This window comes from Lepeophtheirus salmonis, chromosome 1, assembly GCF_016086655.4.
Source record: "Lepeophtheirus salmonis chromosome 1, UVic_Lsal_1.4, whole genome shotgun sequence".
In the NCBI taxonomy this organism is placed as follows: domain Eukaryota; kingdom Metazoa; phylum Arthropoda; class Copepoda; order Siphonostomatoida; family Caligidae; genus Lepeophtheirus; species Lepeophtheirus salmonis.
Window position 1 is genome coordinate 4,901,807 of NC_052131.2, and position 12,611 is coordinate 4,914,417.

The window sequence follows — 12,611 nt, forward strand, 5'->3', positions numbered from 1 at the left end:
TATCAACTTTTATAGTCACAAAAAGGTACTCACATCACTAACAAGCCTAATATTGGCCCTTTTCTGTCACTAGTCAAGGAACTCTGCTTCTACAACTCAAAATGCTTTGTGAAAGTCAAAGTTGAAAACTATTTACTGAATTTAAAAAAATGACCATCCACCCTCTCATTGAACTAGAAAAATGATGCAAGAACAATTCAACTTCCTCTGACTCTGTGAAATTAACTGGTATAAAATTTATAAGCAAAATAGGTTTTTGTGACACAATTCTGAAAGTCCACAAACAATTTTTTTAATAAGATTATATCCCATACCCCCTTCACATAAAAGTGTTGTGCTTTTTTTGCTTTTTTTAATCCGTTAGATATATGTAGTTTCTTTAAGATTTTTGGAAATGAGTTCATAATTTTTGTTCATAACTATACCAAATCCAACTTTCGGTTTATGATCCAATCTGTAACGTACATCAAAACTAATTATCTATAAACGATTATTACATTTATTTTTCTTTTCAAAAAGATTGTTAAAACTAAGGTGAAGAAAACGATTATTTCTCTATAAATCAGCCTAAAATAATTTTTAATTGAAATGAGGGTTCAAGGTTTTTCACTTGACCTTTGTTTTACATGATACTAAATATACGTACGTAGAACTTGGATTCTCATCTCATCTTCCTTTCAAATGGTAAGTATATACATATAAATATATCAAATGTGTAATCTTTTTATTAATTCTTAGAATAAGGAAGCACTTCTTAATAATAATTTAACATTTGTTAAAGAATTTGAGGAACGAAAAGAGAATTCAAATGTATAGCGCTCAAGGCGGTCCCACATCATTTTTAGCCAATGATGTCTATTGAGTTAGATATTAAATTTTTATGACTAATAAATTTCCTACATTCCTTTGGGTTTTTTTTTTCTTCATATTGATATGGTAATAATTATCGTTAGGTCAGATGTTTATCCAGTTTTTGGTTACCCTTAGTGTTGTCATGGCAACATTTTTTTTATAACGTATTTTAGGGTGTCGGTACCAAAACCAGTATTTCGGTACTTTGCCATACTTTATTGACTGGGAATATAAAACAAACACGTTGTTTACCTACTCAGATTACCTTTTGGGGGCTACGTGATAGCGGACCAATTATTTTAGGTCCTTGTACCCCAATAAAGTACCAGCTCCAATATCAATTTATAATAATACCGTTTTAAATACCTTAACACTACAAAACCTGTTTATAGAAAAACATTATTTCCTTTATCATACAAAGACTAGGGGTAAAAGTAGGAATTCACCGGAGTAATGAGACGTCGGCTAAACGACAAATTTTGCAACCTTAAGAAATCCTCAGTGTTACTCTCAGTTTCTCATGAACACATTCACACGTAAATACTTAATACTCGTATCAATTCATATGACGTGTTCTCGCCTCAAGAATTAAAGAAAAATAATAAGAGTTTGAGATTTTTTTTAAATATGTCGGGGTGACTGATGAGTACTTTAGTCACAAGAATGCTCACAAAAAAAAAGTCATTTCAACATAACAGCTTTTATATTTTTTTCAGATCTGAACATAAACTCTAAATCCATATGAATTATTATATACATAAGAGACTAATTAAAAAACAAACAGAAACATTGCCCATGTTATACATACACACGCCCGCAATATTTCATTAATACGACTAATATTGATATTTCTTATATTAAAAATATTTAAATGATTTACATCAGGGAGCAATATATACATTGCACCCAATGACTCGTTTTCATATATTCATATAGATGGCAGATTTTGCTTTATTAATAGACAGTTTTTTAGGTAAATAAGACATAACTCGTAGTTAGCCAGAAGGATTCAAATATCGAGGGATTGTAATTTTCATTAATTAAAATTTTATAGAGGAGTTTATTATTAATTTCCGTTACAATCTTTCCCGCAGGATTTAAACATTATAAAGCCCAATAAAATAATAATCAAAGACTAAAGAAATTTCATCATAATTATAATTTCATTGATTCGCCAAACCTTTCCTCCAAAAAAAGTGAAGAAAAAAGAACAGAAATTAAATGCCACAATTCTTCACAATATTTGGAGGAACGTTTCCATAGGACGTCAGCATAGCTATTTTGATGCCCTAAACAACCAAGTTTTATAAGAATATAAATCCTATTCGAATTTGCTGTGAGTTTGGATAAGTAAATAAAAGTACTCAAACCTTACTCTATCAAATATATATTCCTCTAATGGTTAGTTTTATTATATATCAGACCCTTATATCTATTAAAAATATATTACTTTGGTATTATACATACAACCTTATTTACATAGTGTAGACAATAAACTAACAATTAAAATGAAAAAAATTAGACGTTTGTGCCCAATTACTTTACTTACCCAAACAAAAATTAATTGTACAATTTTTGTCATATTATAGGGATTTTAGGAGATCCTCTTCTATTTTGATGCAATTTATGAGACGAAAATGAAAATGTTCCATGCAACTTTACTTGAGTAAACCAATACTCAGAATACTAATAGTTGCCAGAGAATTATGCAAAATACATTTTACGTGCTAGTAGTATGAGTACTCTATTTCTGATAAAGATCTTTACAAATCGTTTTCTTTTCATTAAGTGTATGATTTTTTGTAAAGAGTTCTTGTTCAATGAAAAATTAAGAATAGAGTTGTATGTTTTAACTTTTTTTCCCTTTTCTTCGACCTAGGAGTGAAGAAATGTATTACATAACACATATATCAATTAACACGCTACCTACACACGAGTCTACATACACTATTATGTGTGAGAACGTACGAAAAAATGTGCAAAAATAACGGCGTAAACGCCCAGATAAGACGACTTACGCCTATCTCATCTTAAAGGTCAAAAGACTACACAAATACAGAGTAAATATGAGACTAAATGTTTAGTTACATACATCTATATAGTTATATAATTTGCAAGTATCATTTTGTAACATTGTCGAGTCTTTTGAGTTAAGCTATTTCTTTGTTTCGCTGTACATACATACATAGATTCTAAACTGTTGAATACTTAGGTAACAGTCAAAGGATTTAAGTACCATCTATACCAAATAGAGGAATTCTAATAGTGCAATAAATGTTAAAGAAGACTCATTGTTGATTCATATAATTATTTATTTTATTGCAAACATTAGGATTTTTGTATATTTAAAGATATTACCGAAATGAAAATAAATTACTCTCTTAATTAATGAGGCACATAAACCAACCCTCATGTCAAAATACTGCGAAAAATATTAGTTATCATAGTTCTAGTTGAAACCAAATTCCCTCCATAAATAACAACATCCGCTTCATGTATCGCAAAAACGTCTCCTTCTCTCAATCCCAAACGACTGATTAGGAGACTTGGGATTTTGAACATTTTTTTTTGTCAAAAAAAAAAAAAGAGAGCTAAAATTTTGAAAAACGAGCACCCAGAAGTTAAAATTGAGCAAATTGTCATTAAAGAAAAATTCAGTTTTATAAGGAAGATTTAAAGCAATTAGTTTTTTATTTATTTGTCATAACTTATTCATAAAAGTAAAAATACTAAAAGACCGTTCTACGTCCACATAAATAGTTATAGCAAATTTGAGGTAGGCGAGATCGTCAGGAGTCTTGTTAAATGACCAACATTGAAAATGACTAAACTTTGCAACTTGGCGCAAAAATATTTTTCCTTTGTTACATGATTCTAAAGGGATTCAACAATTTCAAAATTCAAAGATTCAACATTCAATTTTGGTCCAAATTTCCCTTTCCTCTAATTGGCTATTATCAGAATCTGGCTCCCTTGCATATGTAATTATAATTCTGATTGCATCATATAGAGAGTTTTCCCTCCAAAAAGATAGCCTAATGAAGAAGGATTTTTGCACGTGGATTCTCCCTGGAAAAATGCCGTCAAAGAATCCTCAAAAGTTGTTGTGTAATCAAACTAGAATCCAATTTTTCTCAAATTTATTCTTTACCGGTTCGGAAAAATGAGCAATTTTTACACAAAAAACGCAAAAGATTAATTTCCTCCCAAAACATAAAAATGATCTATTTTTTGAGCAATTGATGGGTCACTCCCAAATCTTAAGTCTACTAATTAACTTATGACATACAAGGTAAAGAAGAAGCTATAAATTAATTTCAATCACTCAGTTTTCATTAGTTATAGAATTAATAAGTGTTCAGAGTTCAATGGATGCTATACATATATTCCTAAAGGTAGGAGATTCTCCATCAAGGATGAGGGTGGCATACCTTTGAGTATTTGACAATTATTATTAACTAAACTGAGCTGGTTAGTATTCCTTTAATTCTAGCATTGAATTAGTTATTAATATGTGGATAAATTTGAAGTTCTCCCCTAAAAAATATCATTTTTTTAAAAGGCCTTTTCTTCCAAACTAATAAATCGTTATACATTATTTTATGGCTCTCATGTATGTGTAACATATGTATTGTGCTTAAAGGAAAGAACAACGTGTGTGTTCGTTAACTGTGTAAAAATTCAAAACTGATGTATTATAATAGATACAAGTGTATATTCATTATGCTACTCATGTCGAGAGTATAGAATAATTATTCTGTGGGTATGCTAAGGGCACATATGGCATTGATTCTTTTGAATGACCAATATATAATTATTGTGGTTCTTCATAAACATATCAATTGAGCTCTTAAACTTTATCCATACAATGACATTGCTATAAAATAAATGTGGGCTCTCATTTATGGATCCCTCATACAATGATGTACATAAATCCTTCTTTATTTTAGGGTGTGACCTAGGATGCCCCCTTATTAGGGTGACTTATTCATTTGATTTTCTAATTAATATGTGTAATATATTATAAACATATCTAATAAGTTTTTAGAGATACATTCGAATCTACTTAATTACTAGATACTAAAATCCAAGTATTGTAAAAACTATCTATAGTTTAATATATATATTTAGAAATTTCCTTTACCTACACACACATTTTCATCTGTAGTGTTTAAGTGGAATCGAATGCATCTCTAAAAACTTATTATTATGTATATGATATATCAAAAACTGACATATAAAAATTTGAGTGAAATTGAAAACGGATATATTTAATTTTTTGAGGTCAAAATATTGAACTCGTGACCTAAAACAATTATCTATTAAAGGTTTTTAAAATAGATCAATATCTTCCAAGAACATTTCAATTTCGCCATTTAAAAATGGACTAGGTAGCGTCGAGGCCAAAACATTGGAAGCCTCTAAATCCTGAACTAAAAGACAAAAAAGGCTGCAATTTTGAATTTTTGAGTTTTTAACTAATATGTATAAAAATATGTACCAAATTTTAAAAAAATCAAAGATTGTGCTCTGAAAAATGTCCTTTTTTGATTGATTTTACTTTAAATTACTCAATTAACAACTTAATTCTTGTTAAGCTGAAGGATGTATTGTGAAATATGTAGAAATTCCTTCAGTCTAATATATAGATTAGAGGTATATAGTTTCAAGGCCGTCATCATTGTAGGGTAGAGGAGGGGGTGAGACATATTTAAGTAACAACAAATGGGATGTAAGTAGGAAAATTTGATGTACCATCTAATTAAAGTTTGAAATATTAAAAAAAAAAAAAAAAAAAAAAAAATTATAAAACCTTTACTCAAAATGAATAGACAAACTAATGTAAAGGAAGTTTAAGATGGTTACTCCAAGACAATTTATTCCTATAAAACCTTTTAAGTATAAGTATATGACTGGACACTTACTATATAAAGATTTATGTCGGATGGAATGCATTTAAATCTATTTTGATAGTTGACCCTTAAGACAGAGGCTGCAAGCTTTTTTCTCACAAGGCAACTAATCACGACACTATTGACAATGAGGAGCATATATTCAAACATTTTTTGTTATTAATAGGGGTTAACTGGTGCATCAATATTGGAATTGGCTAGAATAATCCCTTTTTTAGTATCGGTAGTCGGAATCGGCTCAACACTGCAGATTCCACCATATCCTTATTTATTTATATATAGTATTATTATTTATTTTTTTAAAGCTTTATTTAGACAAGAAATAATTTATAAAAATTAGAATTATTCAAAATTTTCTGGTGAAGATGCATTTAAAAAAATATAATTAAACAGTGTAGTTTAAAATTTCTTAACCATACTTAGGCCTACAAACATAAAATATTAATATATCTAAACTAAAAACATTAGCATCTAAAATCACTAAAATAAAAACATAGTATTAATAGTAAATTTGCTTTTAAACCAACAACTAGCTCGTTGTGTTTTTTTTTGCTCTTTCCAAAAAGTTTGAGTATCTTCTTAAAGTCCGAAAATGTCTTTGATGTATGATATCAGAGGCCCAGCATCTTTGATCACCCAAAGGTTTTTCAACTTGAACTCTCCATATCTTGCTACTGCTACCGAAATTAAAATAGCACGAATTTCCTCATCAACCACGGTTTCTCCTACACTTATATTCCTAGCTAGGTAACTCCTTACATTTAATTAAGATTATTTGACTTATTTGAACTCATTTGTGAAGAATAAAATTACGGTTACAAATCAATAACATATCTAAACTAGTTCAGACAAATTCAAATATATATATATATATATATAATTAGACAGATTATGCAAATTTGCAGGTACAGGAAATATAATTGATTGCAACAATTTAAAAATAATCAAATTTTTAGTGCCCCATATATTTTGATTTTTATAATGCGTCGTTTAAAAATAGCATAACCATAGGAGTTATGTTGAGTGGTTTACTCTAAAAACATGAAGTAACTTTTTCACTAAATATTTCTTCTTTGTATGTTTCTTGAATATTATTGTTTTTGCAGTCATAGTACATTATATAATGTTTATAACAGATCTGAAGTCGAGTCCAAACTTTCTGAGTCAAGTTGGAGGCATCAATATCCGTTCAGGGTCCATTAAAAAGACACAAGTCCAAACTTGAGCACTGATTTATGCATAATTCAATTCCTAGGGCGAATATTTAAAACTCAGGTAAGAACAGGAGACAGTGTAAGACCAATTGATCTCATGCGTGTCGAAACAGTAAAATAATAGAAGATCACCTTTTGTCATTGTCGCAATTATTTTTTTTATCAGATGGGAGTCGAATTCCCTAATGTGAACCAACCAGGAAAAAACAGAATCATGTGCACGGAGAAGAATTAACTTTTTAAAATTTAAATTTATTAACAACTAATTATGATTTATATAATTATGTATTTTTTTCCTAGTCGTAATTAATAAAGAGTAAACGATTTTGTTATTTATTTGTAAAATTCCTTTATACTTAAAAAGGAATCTGACTTGGTATCGCAATCTTCCGCAATCTTCCATAAAGATTGTATGGGTATGTAAGATGGGTTGAAAAATTTTCTTGGTATATCCCTAGTTATTTTTTTTAATCACATAATTATTTTATTCTTGTACATTAATTTCATATATCTATACATTCCAAAAACAACACTAGTAAATTAATCACAAAATAATATTTATTAATTGATTTAACACTAGTGACAATCATTTGTCGTTATTCGTTCAAACACAAAAACAAACAAAAAACGAGCACGGTCAAATGAAAAAAGATAATAGCATCTGCTAAACAATTAAAATAAAAAGCAAAACTATAAGACAATTCAATTCCTATCGAACATTTCCAGCACTTCGTGGGATCTTAAGAGGAGTCCGTCCAGACTTGTAGGTATGCAAGAATTCCTACTTCTTGCGGCGTAGAGAATAAATAGTACCTTTGTTTTTAAGAATTCTATTTTGAAGTTAAATATATATATAGGTGATGGCATTACCAGCCAATCCCCAATCTTCATTTCTGAATTGTAGTATTTTCTCAAAACTCAGTGGTCATGTGTACAATGTTAACCACACTTGGGCAATCCCAAAACAGATGTCTGTAAGTCTCTAAACTAGACTTACAGAATGTGCAGTCCCTCTCTGTTTCTTGGACTCTCGATTTATTTGTAAAAAGGGTAGAAGTAGCCATCCTGTAGCGGAACCACTTTTCTTTTTAGGCTATGATAGGGTTGCAAAATATTTTTATTAAGTTTTTCAGAACATCTTCCGACGGTTTACAACCTAATTGAAGGAAGTGTTTACGAACCAAATCAGCCGGAAAACCCCACAATTTGGCTTTCGATAGCTTTCTTGCAGACACTTGACATAGCCTTGGTTCTAAGGCCATGACGCACGGAATTCAGGGTGCTTTAAAAACTTTTTATAATAGAGCTTAATCAATTTTTTAATTCTTGAAATATACAAGAAGGTCAAGGCTGTGGTATCTGGGGACTCGCTCCACAATTGCCTAATTACTAAAAATCCTGATGCCTTGAAGAATTCATCTCTAGTGTTCAACCTGCGGTTGAAATTCAATGGTTCCTCTACACCCAGTATGGGAAGAACAGAGTCTACCATTGATTTCCATGAATAGTTACATCCCTAGTTATTAGAAATGATCGAAAACACAAAAAGCTATTATTTGCGATAGAGAGGGCTGTATAGTTAGTTGAATTCTGAAGATTGTAAGCTTTTGATTTAGCATGTCCGTAGTTTGAATTCAAGAGATCCATGTTAGATAAACACTGCTGGTATGATAATAACTTTGTACTTGAAGTACTAAGTTATTTTTTGATGAAAACAAGGCAGTGTGTTTAAAATACCGTCTGATAATACCACATATTATAGTGATGTATTCTGTACTATGTTTCACTCTATGTATATCAAGGGATAATCCCGGAACCAATGTATTCAACGATCTTTAATAATAATGATTATAATTATACAAATGCATCCATGGAACGACTATGACTCAAAAGTCAAAGTCGTTCTACAGGCAAAGGAATGATTAATTTGTAATTAAATCAATTTGAAATAATCATACATTGTGACATCATTCCATTGCAACGAATTCCTACGTCTTTTTCATAATGGTGGTCTAGTCATATTTCTATAATATTGATAAGTAGGCTTGCATATAATTATGTAATTGTAGGTAGACGCATACATATGTACATTCTAAAGGATCATATACAAATTCAGTTGGTGCTAAAGAACCATGCTATGTTTCGTACCTACTAGGGGCGTCCGCAAGGTGTGGCTAATGGGGCTATATTAAGGATTTTTTGATTTTCACAAAAGAATTTGAGATTGGATTTTTATTTTTTAAATTCAAATATTTGAAATTTTATCAATTTTTTTTCCAAAAAATTTAATTTACTGTGATCAGCTGTGGATTTTTGAAAAAAATTATTAAGCAATTTAATGTTTGATATTTTAATTTTTTTGTAACCAACTGTGAATTTTTAAAAGAAATTTCCAAAAGAATTTTTAAAAGAAATTTCCAAAAGATTAAATTTATTGTGATCAGCTGTGGATTTTTGAAATTTTTTTCAAAAAATTTAATTTTTTGATACTAACTACGGATTTTTGATTCCTTTTTTGAAAAATGGTCGATTGAAAATTAATTTTTGAGTTTAATTATTTATTTATTTTAAATAACTTTTCAAATTTTTTCCAAAAAAAACTTTAATATTTGGAATTTTTTTTTTTTTTTCAAAAACAAAGCCTGTCCTCAACTGCCCCCCCCAAAAAAAAAAAAAATATATAATTACTTTTAGCATCCCTTTTTGAAGCTCCTACATAATTAATATATACTATTACATAAAAAATTACGTATTATACTGATTATAGTCGTATATGAATGAGATTGATCATAATATATAGGTAGCAATAAATTTATTATGAGCCACACCCCATGATCAAAGGTTACTTTATAAAGACACATTTTTGGACAAATCGGGTGTGGCTGTCCATTATATAGTTCTGTTGTATATGCTGTTTATACGTTTATTATAATTGCCGTACAGGGTGAGAGTGGTATTTCTTTGTATTTATAACAGTGCAGTAAGAGCGGAAATCAATGTTGTTATATAACAAAGACAAATAACTGTTAGGTATGTATACCTATCTACTAGCGATGGGACGATTAAAAAAAAAAAAAAAAAAAAAAAAAATCCCTATGCCGATCTATAATATTTTAAACAATATTTGGAAAATAACCATTTCTTTTTTGGGGGGGGAATTTTTGGAATTTCTTTAAAAATATCAAAAAATTACATTTTAAACATTAATTTTTTGGAAAAAAAGTTTTAGATATACAATTTGATATATACATTTTTTTCAAAAATCTCCATCTATTCACAAAAAATTATTTTTTTTGGAAAAAATATTCAAAAACTCATCTCTTCACAAAAATAATCAAAAAATAATTTTCATAAATTTCATTTGTAATATGAAGTTTAAAAAAATAATTCAAAAATGCAGTTATTCAAGAAAATTAATTTTTTGCGATAAAATTTTGGAAGAAAATTTAAGTTATAAAATTTTTGCAAAAAAATTAAATTAAATTTCAATTATAAAATTTTTGAAAGAAATAAAATTAAATTTCAATTATAAAATTTTGGAAAAAAATTTCAGAAAAATTTTTTCTTGTAAAAAGCCAAATTTCCTTATTATTATTTTTTTTTTTTTTTTTTTTTGGGGAGAGGGTAGGCTATTTTATTTTAATAACCTAGAAAGTAATAAATAGTGAAATACCAGTAATAAAAAGAATCGGAATTGCAAATTAAATATTATTTTTCCAATGCTGATCCCGATACCAGAAAAAACAACCAATTCTCCTATTCCGATTAATCGTCCCATTACTACTATTTACGCATGTACTTACATTTTATGAAGCACATCGTCAAATAGACTACATGAACGATTATAACTGTTTTTTTAGCTCCTAGATACTACCTTACCACATCTGAACTCAATCCGGTATCAGCCGCTCATTCAAAAGAGTCTTACAACGTAGGCTTTTATTTATTGCTGCAGTTAAAAGTGGCCTCTTCACCCTCACAAGGCTCTTTCCACCTTTTTTTTTGGTATAGTTCTTTGAATTACCTGGTGTGAAATCTCGATATCTCCTGCATATCCCCTCATGAACTTGAGGGGTTTAGCCTGTGCTGTTTTATGTAAATACTTCGGGTCCAGTTTGCCTTTTTTGACAGAGCCCTTCTTCCTCTTTAACGTTTAAGACTTGATGACGTTTGGTCCTGCAGACTACTTAGAGTTCGCAAATGAATGTTCGTCAATCACGTTCTAGTGTCTTTTTCTCGACTTGTACGTAAGCTAGAGCTTAGATTTGTTTTATTTCGTAACAAATTGTTTATGCTTTAATAAATCGAAATATTAATTAATTTCAATCAACCAACCTTAATTAATTATTGGATTAGTAATTGTACAGATTTCAATGGACTACCAGGTAAATATGTCCTGTCCTATTTTTTAAATATACTTTAGAGTCCAATGGATAACTGGCTATGATTTGATTTGACTATATAAATATAGCTCGCTGTGTTTTTGCAGCACAAGCTAGTTATTACATTGTTTTTTCTTAGATCAAGTAGTCATGCAGTTTTTAAGATATTTAATGCACACTAAAAAATTATGTCTTCACAAACATCTAGACAAACAAACACACTTTGTTATATTAATATAATAAATGACGCTTACATAATAATAATATTTATTTGAAATAAAGAAGATTTTGAATTTCAATGAAGTCTTAAATCTTCTCGTTCAAGCCTGAATCATGTATCGTCTAAACTTATATTAAATTTGTTGTATACTTGCGAATAGAGTCCTATTTGTAAGTTCTGATTCAATTATCATCATCACTGTTGTATTTCAATTATATAAAGAAATAACTAGTACTTGAAAAATAGTAACAACAGTAATTTGAAAATAAATGATGGTTGAGAGTCTCAAACCACGAGTCTTACTTAGGTTTAAATCTTTTAACTTCAAGCCCTACTGAAATCTGCAGTTGCTTTTTAGGATATGGTTTGAGATTCGATCCCAGTTTCACTGTTAAAATTAGGAGAATATAAAGTTTCGAATTCTTATGAGTAATGCATGTTTTCAAAACCAAATTTTGTATAAATGCAAATCTGAAGTCAGGAATAAAAAATGTACAATGGTTCTTCAGATATACTCATTTTTGTAAAGGTTTGTCTAATCTGACAGAAAAATAACATCTCTTCAGCATTTTCAAGTTTTATAAGTTTGATCAATTAGTCAATCACATGTGGTTCTGAGAACTTGTGACAAATTAGACATTGATTAGTTTTATCGAGTAGCTGCTGGTTCCGAAATATGGATTTTTTGCTCAAAAATCGAATTTCTGTTTCATCAAAAAAAAAAAAATCAGAAATATTAAGTACTTTGATTCAAATTGGTTATCATTTTCATAAAAAAGCATATCCTGTGCATAATCCATAAACTTTTTACGTATATAGCTCATTGTATTTTTGTCAAGGCCTCTCGTAATGCAAAATTTGACGTAAAATTTTATATACATAAATTGTTAAAAAAATGGTAATTATTAAACTTGCTAAGAGAAAATTAAACACATCCGCCTAAAGGATACTATTTCAGGAAAAAAATTAAATTTTCAATTACATAGCTCCAAACGTTTTTATGTACCATCAATTTTAATGACAGTCTGTT